The 13,109-nt window shown below is 40.2% G+C and overlaps 1 protein-coding gene across 7 annotated transcripts in view; it reads right to left on the reverse strand.

Annotated features, from left to right (window-relative positions):
* LOC110458020 (potassium voltage-gated channel protein Shaw-like) overlaps window positions 1–13,109 on the reverse strand; it is a 154,543-nt gene that overhangs the window by 123,149 nt on the left and 18,285 nt on the right. Inside the window, exon 1 of one of the 7 annotated variants that reach the window (XM_021509554.1) lies at window positions 1,469–1,538. The exons of the other annotated variants lie outside the window; for them this stretch is intronic. The gene's annotated coding sequence lies outside the window, so the exon portion shown is untranslated. Of the gene's footprint in view, window positions 1–1,468; window positions 1,539–13,109 lie in introns of those variants that run through there. 7 annotated transcript variants of the gene reach the window in all.

Raw genomic sequence — 13,109 nt, forward strand, 5'->3', positions numbered from 1 at the left:
TGTTTGAGGCCTGAACACATTATGTAGGTGTACACTCAGTAAAACCAGGCTAACTACTGTTTGTTCTTTTATCAATAAACTAGCTCGTCCCATTTAGAAGGGTATTACCTAGGTCTGGTGAAACAGCAAACAAGAACAGAAGAACAAATATCTATTGTTTTTAGAAACTTTTGTTTTAACGTCGCAGTGCGTGGGGAACATTCTGAAAGTATTCTGAAATGAAGTTTTTCCCCCTATTCGAATATATCAACGTATACGTACATGTTGATAAAGGGCTGAAAGAATCTTCTTGGTTCATTATACATATATATATGTCTACCTAGCGTTAGTTATCATTTCGTTAAAAACGACGTCAAGCGTCTTATTGACCTGAATACAGTAACGTCATAAATCAATGTAAGCAATTTGATTTATTTTTTTATTACTGGTATATAGAGTGATCCTATTTTCCATACTGTAAACATAGACAATGGAAATGTGGAGCAAATATAAATATGAATATGATCCGAAACCATATGTTTTAATGAGAGAACATGAAATCAACACTCCAGGATGTAAATTTAATACATGATCGGTTATCAATTAAACATGAATATAACAATAAGGAGGAGAGACGCGTCACTACGTATCTGGTATAAATACACTGTATTTAACGATCTGATCAGCAGCGATGTGAAGCCTATTTAAACCTGATAACGTACAAACTACGGACTCCAGGATAACAAGTCACATGTGCGTGAATCCTAATTTAGTTTTCAGCGGAAATCGGGATCGAGTAAATCTCTTATTTATTGTAAATAATAATCGAACGTGCGTGTTTATACGAGACAGTTTACTTTTCACATTCTCACGCAGACGAAAGCTGGAAAACGACGGCAGAAACGATAACAATTCATAAATAAAGTTCATTATAATCTAGATAAAACGAATCTTCATAAAGAGGGAGGAAAGTATACCATCACTATGATATAGTTTATATAATGTAGAATACGTTTTGACTTCATTTTTCCAAGTTGCGTCATTAAAACTACAATGCATTTTTCTTACATTCCTGATAGTGAACATCGTTAATGATTTTAATGCCTTACCGACGTGTCGATATCAACATTTGAACCACGTCACAATGAGAAAATATGCCAAACGTATTTGCTAAACAAACTTTGACTACCATACCGGCGAGCTACAAGCCTAATATCATGACTCTAGTCCTCATTATTCTGTAGAAGAAGTCGTTTGATTTTTTTTTAAGCTTTGTTGAAAGTAGGTAGTGTCATTTATTTTAACAGCAATGGTATTTGGAAATCTGTTGAACTTCCACGGTCATTATGTCAAAAAATATTTCCACGGGAGATGAGTGGAATACACAGTGAAATATTTCTCAAAACAATATTCTTTAGTATTTGATTATGAAAGGGGACGGGTCCACACAAGATTTCTTTAACGGGAAATGCTTATTGTTTATGCTTACGAGCTGCCATAAAATTTCTTCGAAAGTGGTGATGTTGTTTATAGTTAAATCCTGGTTTGACGCATGTCCATGTATCCCTACTAACAGCCACAGTCGCAATGCGCCCTCGTCCAAACAAGACGTTGTCGTTTAGACGCATTCCTGACGTGCGAGATCAAAGCGTTATGAAGAACAAGACTACTGTGTATCATAGAAATCAAAACAAACAAGCAGTGGTGAGCAATATTACAGTGGGGTAGAAACACAGTGCCAGTAATAATGGCCTTCCCGCTATATCTTATCTGCACTCAGCACACGCCTTGTTTAATTAAGCAGCGTCGTTCGCTAGGGGAGGTAACTCTACACTTTATGATCGCTCCACCAACTCTCTCTCTCTTGGTGGTGGTTTGGGGAGGATGTTGAGACGGGGAGGGGCATAGATATGGTAAACTCATTACAGCTGTATAACACTAGTGATAATATCAAACCTATGTAACTGATTACCAGACAATTCCGTCCTCTTCTGATTTTCGTTCTATTCACTCCAGATTTCTGAACCCAATGAATGATGGATAAAACAAAAACTTCAGCAAGTTGCAAAGTTGGCAGCGTTTTCTATACTGAAGATACTTACTCCGTTTTTATTCAAGATTTCTTTCACCGAATTCAAGACCTGCATCTCTCAACACATTTCTTTTTTTTCAAGCTTATCGTGATCACAAAGTTTTCAATTTCAAATTCTATGTAAACTAGAACCCTGATACGTTTTATTCATATATATAACAGAGACATATCGATGACGACATTCTGTTTGTGAAGTTGAGGTATGTGTATCCCCCTAGCTTCTATATCACTTTACTTTGTAGGTTCAAGCCAATGTGACTGAATGATTCCATTTTTACAGATGAGACTTAGTCCACTTAAAGATCGGCTGCAAACTGTTAAGGGAAACCGAAATAATATACAACACAGCGCTAACACACAAGGACAAAATATACCACAGCGTCAACACACAACGACAAAATATACCACAGCGTCAACACACAAGGACAGGACAAAACATATCACAGCGTCAACACATAAGGACAACACATACCACAGCGTCAACACACAACGACAAAACATACCACAGCGTCAACACATAACGACAAAATATACCACAGCGTCAACACACAACGACAGGACAAAACATATCACAGCGTCAACACATAAGGACAACACATACCACAGCGTCAACACACAACGACTAAACATACCACAGCGTCAACACACAAGGACATGACAAAACATACCACAGCGTCAACACACAACGACAAAACATACCACAGCGTCAACACACAAGGACATGACAAAACATACCACAGCGTCAACACACAAGGACAGAACAAAACTTACCACAGCGTCAACACACAAGGACAACACATACCACAGTGTCAACACACAACGACAAAATATACCACAGCGTCAACACACAACGACAAAATATAACACAGCGTCAACACACAACGACAAAATATAACACAGCGTCAACACACAACGACAAATCATACCACAGCGCCAACACACAACGACAAAATATACTACAGCGTCAACACACCACGACAAAATATACCACAGCGTTAACACACAACAACAAAATATACCACAGCGTCAACACACAACGACAAAATATACCACAGCGTCAACACCCCACGACAAAATATACCACAGCGTCAACACACAACGACAAAACATACCACAGCGTCAACACATAACGACAAAATATACCACAGCGTCAACACACAACGACAAAATATACCACAGCGTCAACACAAAACGACAAAACATACCACATCGTCAACACACAACGACAAAATGAATGTGAACATCAGCAGTCGAAGAAACGCCGAAACCAAACAAAATAACAGGACCTCGGGAGAGACTAAAACAAAACACAATAACAGGAACTCGGGAGACACAAAAACAAAACAAAAGGCAACATCAGCAAACGAAAGGGCACCAATTCACACAGAAAGGCAACATCAGCAATCGAGGAGACACCAAAACAAAACAAAAGGCAACATCAGCAAACGAAGGGACATCAATTCATAAAGTAAGGCAACACTAGCAAGCAAAGAAACGACCAAAGACAAGAAAGATTGAGTACCGAAAAAGACATTTAAGTAATGAACCTTTGTTGGGGAAAAAAAGTTTCAATGTTTCCTTTAGTGTAAGTTTGATGATCCCTGTTCGTTCAGCCAGACGCTCATCCATCTCGTGTGGTGTTGACAACTGTATATTTTATCTATACGAGGTTTAGACAATTTTCCTACAACCACTTCCAGTCAGCAATCCTGATAAAATCTTCAAACTCTCTGAACTTCGACAGACAGCGTTCCCCCGACTCTTACTTTCAGTGCACAACTGTGTGGGAAGTTTAAGCTCTTATTTAACAGAGATAAATGACTATCATGTTGTACTTCACTCAAGTAAATGTAATTTTTACCAAAGAAGCGTCACTCGAACGTTTCTTCTTACCGTACCAAAAGATACAGTATCTTGGTTTTGACGATAGCGGAAAATAATTTGTAAAGCTATAAATAACGAACGTGTTGAAAGCAGCATTACACCAACATGAATGAAACTGCCTATATACCGACAAGCACGAATGTTTCAAGTCGAATTAAAAGATTACTTCTCCTAATTAATTTTACACCAATAACGTTTGCATATCCCATTACTTAAAAATGTTAATTTGACGAGCTATTTTGGTTAGTTACCCGGTAGATTAAACGTTGTTAACAGTGAGCCGGTAACCATGTAAGGTACGAGTGCTGTTGTACACGTATGTCTCTGTACACTTAACATTGTTTACAGTGAGCTGGTAACCATGTAAGGTACGAGTGCTGTTGTACACGTATGTCTGTACACTTAACATTGTTAACAGTGAGCTGGTAACCATGTAAGGTACGAGTGCTGTTGTACACGTATGTCTCTGTACACTTAACATTGTTAACAGTGAGCTGGTAACCATGTAAGGTACGAGTGCTGTTGTACACGTATGTCTCTGTACACTTAACATTGTTAACAGTGAGCTGGTAACCATGTAAGGTACGAGTGCTGTTGTACACGTATGTCTCTGTACACTTAACATTGTTAACAGTGAGCTGGTAACCATGTAAGGTACGAGTGCTGTTGTACACGTATGTCTCTGTACACTTAACATTGTTAACAGTGAGCTGGTAACCATGTAAGGTACGAGTGCTGTTGTACACGTATGTCTCTGTACACTTAACATTGTTAACAGTGAGCTGGTAACCATGTAAGGTACGAGTGCTGTTGTACACGTATGTCTCTGTACACTTAACATTGTTAACAGTGAGCTGGTAACCATGTAAGGTACGAGTGCTGTTGTACACGTATGTCTCTGTACACTTAACATTGTTAACAGTGAGCTGGTAACCATGTAAGGTACGAGTGCTGTTGTACACGTATGTCTCTGTACACTTAACATTGTTAACAGTGAGCTGGTAACCATGTAAGGTACGAGTGCTGTTGTACACGTATGTCTCTGTACACTTAACATTGTTAACAGTGAGCTGGTAACCATGTAAGGTACGAGTGCTGTTGTACACGTATGTCTCTGTACACTTAACATTGTTAACAGTGAGCTGGTAACCATGTAAGGTACGAGTGCTGTTGTACACGTATGTCTCTGTACACTTAACATTGTTAACAGTGAGCTGGTAACCATGTAAGGTACGAGTGCTGTTGTACACGTATGTCTCTGTACACTTAACATTGTTAACAGTGAGCTGGTAACCATGTAAGGTACGAGTGCTGTTGTACACGTATGTCTCTGTACACTTAACATTGTTAACAGTGAGCTGGTAACCATGTAAGGTACGAGTGCTGTTGTACACGTATGTCTCTGTACACTTAACATTGTTAACAGTGAGCTGGTAACCATGTAAGGTACGAGTGCTGTTGTACACGTATGTCTCTGTACACTTAACATTGTTAACAGTGAGCTGGTAACCATGTAAGGTACGAGTGCTGTTGTACACGTATGTCTCTGTACACTTAACATTGTTAACAGTGAGCTGGTAACCATGTAAGGTACGAGTGCTGTTGTACACGTATGTCTCTGTACACTTAACATTGTTAACAGTGAGCTGGTAACCATGTAAGGTACGAGTGCTGTTGTACACGTATGTCTCTGTACACTTAACATTGTTAACAGTGAGCTGGTAACCATGTAAGGGACGAGTGCTGTTGTACACGTATGTTTTTGTACGCTTAATTTTGTTAACAGTGAGCTGGTAGCCATGTAAGGTACGAGTGCCGTTGTACACGTATGTCCCTGTACACTTAACATTGTTAACAGTGAGCTAATAACCATGTTAGGTAAGAGTGCTGTTGTACACGTATGTCCCTGTACACTTAACATTGTTAACAGTGAGCTGGTAACCATGTAAGGTACGAGTGCTGTTGTACACGTATGTCTCTGTACACTTAACATTGTTAACAGTGAGCTGGTAACCATGTAAGGTACGAGTGCTGTTGTACACGTATGTCTCTGTACACTTAACATTGTTAACAGTGAGCTGGTAACCATGTAAGGTACGAGTGCTGTTGTACACGTATGTCTCTGTACACTTAACATTGTTAACAGTGAGCTGGTAACCATGTAAGGTACGAGTGCTGTTGTACACGTATGTCTCTGTACACTTAACATTGTTAACAGTGAGCTGGTAACCATGTAAGGTACGAGTGCTGTTGTACACGTATGTCTCTGTACACTTAACATTGTTAACAGTGAGCTGGTAACCATGTAAGGTACGAGTGCTGTTGTACACGTATGTCTCTGTACACTTAACATTGTTAACAGTGAGCTGGTAACCATGTAAGGTACGAGTGCTGTTGTACACGTATGTCTCTGTACACTTAACATTGTTAACAGTGAGCTGGTAACCATGTAAGGTACGAGTGCTGTTGTACACGTATGTCTCTGTACACTTAACATTGTTAACAGTGAGCTGGTAACCATGTAAGGTACGAGTGCTGTTGTACACGTATGTCTCTGTACACTTAACATTGTTAACAGTGAGCTGGTAACCATGTAAGGTACGAGTGCTGTTGTACACGTATGTCTCTGTACACTTAACATTGTTAACAGTGAGCCGGTAACCATGTAAGGTACGAGTGCTGTTGTACACGGATGTCTCTGTACACTTAACATTGTTAACATTGAGCCGGTAACCATGTAAGGTACGGGTGATGTTATACATGTATGTCTCTGTACACTTAACATTGTTAACAGTGAGCTAGTAACCAGGTAAGGTACGAGTGCTGTTGTACGCGTATATCTGTACACTTAACATTGTTAACCGTGAGCTAGTAAACATTGTTAACAGTGAGCTTGTAAACATTGTTAACAGTGAGCTTGTAAACATTGTTAACAGTGAGCTTGTAACCATGTAAGGTACGAGTGCCGTTGTACACGTATGTTTCTGTACGCTTAACTTTGTTAACAGTGAGCTGGTCACCATGTAAGGTACGAGTGCTGCAGTACACGTATGTCTCTGTACACCATGTAAGGGACGAGTGCTGTTGTACCCGTATGTTTCTGTACGCTTAACTTTCTTAACAGTGAGCTGGTAACCATGTAAGGTAAGAGTGCTGTTGTACACGTATGTCTGTACACTCAACGTTGTTAACAGTGAGCTGGAAACCATGTAAGGTACGAGTGCCGTTGTACACGTATGTTTCTGTACGCTTAACTTTGTTAACAGTGAGCTGGTCACCATGTAAGGTACGAGTGCTGGTGTACACGTATGTCCCTGTACTATTAACATTGTTAACAGTGAGCTGTAAACCATGTAAGGTACGAGTGATGTTGTACACGTATGTCTCTGTGCACTTAACATTGTTAACAGTGATCTAGTAACCATGTAAGGTACGAGGGCTGCTGTACACGTATGTCCCTGTACACAGTACGTTTCATGTTTTTTTAAAATCAAGGCTTCCTCACATTTTCAATCAATAGTCTAGGCTTGAAGTTCAAAATACAACACAACCACGTTAACATTGAGCCGGTAACCATGCAAGGTACGGGTGATGTTATACATGTATGTCTTGGTAACCATGTAAGGTACGGGCGATGTTATACATGTATGTCTCTATACACTTAACATTGTTAACAGCGAGCTGGTAACCATGTAAGGGACAAGTGCTGTTGTACACGTATGTTGCTGTACGCTTAACTTTGTTAGCAGTGAGCTGGTAACCATGTAAGTTCCGAGTGCTGTTGTACACGTATGTCTGTACACTCAACGTTGTTAACAGTGAGCTGGAAACCATGTAAGGTACGAGTGATGTTGTACACGTATGTCTCTGTGCACTTAACATTGTTAACAGTGCGCCGGTAACCATGTAAGGTACGAGGGCTGCTGTACACGTATGTCCCTGTACTATTAACATTGTTAACAGTGAGCCGGTATCCATGGAAGGTACGAGTGCTGCTGTACACGTATTTCTCTGTACACTTAACGTTGTTAACAGTGAGCTGGAAACCATGTAAGGTACGAGTGCCGTTGTACACGTATGTTTCTGTACGCTTAACTTTGTTAACAGTGAGCTGGTAACAATGTAAGGGACGAGTGCTGTTGCACACGTATGTTTCTGTACGCTTAACTTTCTTAACAGTGAGCTGGTAACCATTTAAGGTACGAGTGCTGCTGTACACGTAGGTCTCTGTTCACTTAACATTGTTAACAGTGCGCCGGTAACCATGTAAGGTACGGGTGCTGTTGTACACGTATGTCCCTGTACACAGTACGTTTCATGTATGTCTCTGTACACTTAACATGTTAACAGTGAGCTAGTAACCATGTAAGGTACTAACCATGTAAGGGACGATTGCTGTTGTACACGTATGTCTGTACACTCAACGTTGTTAACAGTGAGCTGGTAACAATGTAAGGGACGACTGCTGTTGTACACGTATGTCTCTGTGCACTTAACATTGTTAACAGTGAGTTGGTAACCATGTAAGGTAAGAGTGCTGTTGTACACGTATGTCCCTGTACTATTAACATTGTTAACAGTGAGCCGATAACCATGTAAGGAACGGGTGCTGTTGGACACGTATGTCTCTGTACACTTCACATTGTTAACATTGAGCCGGTAACCATGTCAGGTACGGGTGATGTTATACATGTATGTCTTGGTAACCATGTAAGGTACGGGTGATGTAACCATGTAAGGTACGAGTGCTGCTGTACACGTATGTCCCTGTACACAGTACGTTTCATGTTTTTTTAAGATCAAGGCTTCCTCACATTTTCGATCAATAGTCTAGGTTTGAAGTTCAAAATACAACACAAACACGTTACATTTTTTACGATTCGAGAACACCTTGCATCAGCTTCTGTTCAAGTGTTCGCACTGTTCGTGGTGATGTGTTTGTAATTACGAACAGTCTTAATTTTCGGTAATGTGTGAGGTTGGCTACGTTTGAAGCATTTAGAAATAAAATGATGTTTCAGAAGTGTTTCGTTCTAGACAATTGAGTGTGCTGAGTGTGTATTGGAAACTTGCGCCAGTTCACTGTAAGTTGAATGCCTGCTATGTCTGTCTTTTCAGCAGTAATATACTAAATAACCACGTGGTCTGTCTAACTCTAAAACACATCGGGTGTTAACTGTATTTTGAGAGGTTGATTGGGAATGAGCAGCTCTGTATATCATTACGCTATAGAAAGAAGTCCGTAAATTCATTGAACTTGTGTCTTTCCAATTCAAATGTTGACGTTAAAAGAAGCGATATAATTTTTATTTAACATTCCTCCGGATTAGACTTTTTTCAAGCATGAATAGTTCAGGCTTTTTATTTGGACTAAAAGTAAATAAAAATCTCTGAAAGTTTGAAAACTTTCTACTCGTGTCGCTTGTTTTGACCAAAAACGACCCGAAAAAATACAAACGGCAGAAAAGTGACGATTAGGAATGTATCGTGTATATTTCCTAACACACAGATACATTTCGGAATCATGACTAATGTGGGATGTGGATTATGTTTATCTTTTGGAATATACATATACATGTTTCAGAAAGAGAAACATGTGTTTTTCTAGATATAGATTTCATATATCTGAACGTTGTGAGAAAAAATATCTGGAGTCTTCATAGAATTTGAAAATTAACCTTGGAGAGTTAGATAAACTCATAACTAACCATCCCTCGCTGGGGAATCTCTATACATCACTTATTTAAGTATATTAGTAATCATTGAAAGACATAAAATCGCAAGCTTTCTGTCCCTGAGGACTTTAACAGAGAAACGGGGATAAATATTTGCGCAAATATGTACACAGACAATTAATTGTGATAAGGTACGAGGATAACTGGCGTCTGTAAACAAGGTATAACGCACGCTGGTTCTATTCACAAGAAATTCGATTGCGATGGGGGAGTACAAATCGAATAGACCTATACACACTCGAACCTGTTAGCTCAATGTACAGTTATTAAATTTACCAGAAGTTGGCCAGTTAAGGTGTTTTTTTCAGGAATGTTGTCAAACAATATAATTGTTAGTAATAAGCTTTTTTAACTTCGGTTTGTACCAATAGTCAATCTAACTGCACAGTAAATACCAAGAATGGTGAATGTTTTCGTTCTTATATTGAAAGTGTCAAGATGTATATGCAATTATGACAGAAGCGTTGGAGCATAGTCAGATTGACCTAATTTACCACGTAGATTTTTTAACATATTTCAAAATTGGAAATAAATCTGAAAGTATCGAAATCTAAAACGATACTATCAAAATACAACTGTGTAAGTAATGGCATGCTTGATCGATGCTGTATGAAACTATAGCCCTGTATATGTGTAACAAGATGACGTCTCGTTGAGCCGCTGACAAGTCTTAGTGAGCCTGTCTCTGACATCCTGTAGCTGTACCAGTAGCCGGACCACAACCGACTGTGTTAGCAAACTGATCAATATCCTTGGATAAATCAACTAAAACCATGTGTTTACCTGTACCTCAATTAGGGCCACGTGTTTACCTGTAGTTCCCTAGAGACCACGTGTTGACAGGTACGGAGTATTGATTGACATGTCATCGTGAAGCCTGCCAGTATAACAATGGCCACTTATAAGCTAATATCTATTTTTCACGACGTTTGATTTTTAACTAGGTAGAGAATCCAGAGACGGATCGTTCGGGTGGAGTGGGGGTTGGCGATCTGCTACTGCGCCTCAGAAGAACGACAGTAGGTCTGTTCTTTTGACAGAATATATATATACATGCCTCATAAGCAGTACCAAACAGGGTTTAAATTAGTCAATATACCAAGTTCACATTTAGGTGTCTCTAAGGATTAGAAAGGGAGGGGTTGTTATCAACAGATGGGGTAATATATATACACCCACCCCATAACAAGGACACATTCGGATATTAATAATGTATTTAATGACTACAGGGCCGCTTTCGTTTATCGCGATCAAAACATGCAGTTGAACAGGTAGGACCAAAGATATAATGTCGGGCCTAATAAGCCGATGTTTTAGACCAGCCTTAACAAAGCCTTGCAAGGCCTGCAAATACCCAAATATGTAACATTCAAAACAGACGAATTGGTTGTTCCGCATAAATGAACAGGCACCAGGATACAGGGTTTACGGACTATCGTGGTACATGGTTAACTGACTATAAGATACAAGGTTTACGGACTATCGTGGTACAGGGTTAGCGGTCTATTAGGGTACGGGTTTACAGACCATAGGATACAGGGTTAGCGGTCTATTAGGGTACAGGTTTACAGACTATAGGATACAGGGTTAGCGGTCTATTAGGGTATATGTTTACAGACTGTAGGATACAGGGTTAGCGGTCTATTAGGGTACAGGTTTACAGACTTTAGGATACAGGGTTAGCCGCCTATTAAGGTACAGGTTTACAGCCTATAGGATACAGGGTTCGCGGTCTATTAAGGTACAGGTTTATGGACTATCGTGGTACAGGGTTAGCGGTCTATTAGGGTATATGTTTACAGACTGTAGGATACATGGTTAGCGGTCTATTAGGGTAGAGGTTTACGGACTATAGGATACAGGGTTAGCGGTCTATTAGGGTACAGGTTTACGGACTATCGTTGTACAGGGTTAGCGGTCTATTAAGGTACAGGTTTACGGACTATAGGATACAGGGTTAGCGGCCTATTAAGGTACAGGTTTACAGACTATAGGATACAGGGTTAGCGGTCTATTAAGGTACAGGTTTACGGACTATCGTGGTACAGGGTTTGCGGTCTATTATTATTCTCTTTATTGCCTCCAAAGATTACAAAGTAATGTGGAACATATATACATAGTATTTGGTACATATATACACGAATACATAATATGCATTACATAAATATACACTTTATATATAGGGATGTGTATATAAGGTGTAAAGGATACAGGGTTAGCGGTATGGTATGGTACATCTGTACGGACTTTCTAATAAGCAGGGTTCCATTGGTAATAGAAATAGATTAACGATGGATGTAAAGGAGGAACCGTTTTGGCTGCTGTATAGAGATGAATGTTTGGACTGTTCTGATCGATATTTGTTAGCATGCTGAGGTAATACGGAGCCTAGGGTGTTCACTGACGGAGGCCGGGCTAATCGTTTACTATACCTGTGTGTGGTCGGGGCTGCTGCCACATATAGACACTATCGTGTTCATCTCTTTTATCATCGACCATCTCATCTGATTTCGATCTTTTCTTAAAACCATTTGTCTTCTCTCTTACAACAAGGCCATGTGCATGCATACAGAGCGCCTGTGTAAGGTGCATACTACATGTCTATCGTGGGTAGTGAAAAACATCCTTTATAGACTAATATATAGCCCCACGTACGTTGCATGGAGCATTTATCTGTGTGCTTGCAAGACATTTTGCTGTGCTAATCACCTAGAAAGGTTGTCTGTCGATCACCAACTGTATTGCAACAGAGGAGAAATCCAGTAAATGTGTGTGAATCAACGTGATCAGCTACATTGCTAACAGCTTGGTTTGGTTTAATTTTGTTTAACGTCCTATTAACGGCTAAGGTCATTTCAGGACGTGCCTCCATGTGTGTAGTGTATGCGTGCTTGCGTGTGTGTTTGCAGGAGACATGGTATGTATTGCTCACAGCCGACATTGGAAAGTTTTGTAAGACCCTGATCTGATAGATGATCACTTATAGAAATCTCGGGATGTCATCATCTGTTATTGATAGCATTTATACAATTTGCTCAGCGTTTAGTTATAACAACCACATTGTAACCTAGATAGTCATGTCACTTAGTGAGTAACACTGTTCTATATGTTTGTATTGACGCTTTCGAATTTTTCGTTAAACTTGTTGAGGAGAAGGCTATAATAACGCTGGTAAAGTTCGTGTTAGTGTGTGTCTGAGAGAGGGGGGTCCGGACCGGGGGAGTTAGTGTGTGTCTGAGAGAGGGGGTCCGGGCCGAGGGAGATAGTGTGTGTCTGAGAGAGGGGGGTCCGGACCGCGGGAGGGTTCCGGGGGAGTGTGTGTCTGAGAGAGGGGGTCCGGACCGGGGGAGTTAATGTGTGTGAGAGAGAGGGGGTACGGACCGGAGGAGTTAGTGTGTGTCTGAGAGAGGGGGGCCGGA

Source organism: Mizuhopecten yessoensis, unplaced genomic scaffold (assembly GCF_002113885.1).
Source record: "Mizuhopecten yessoensis strain PY_sf001 unplaced genomic scaffold, ASM211388v2 scaffold9399, whole genome shotgun sequence".
NCBI classification, from domain to species: Eukaryota; Metazoa; Mollusca; class Bivalvia; order Pectinida; family Pectinidae; genus Mizuhopecten; species Mizuhopecten yessoensis.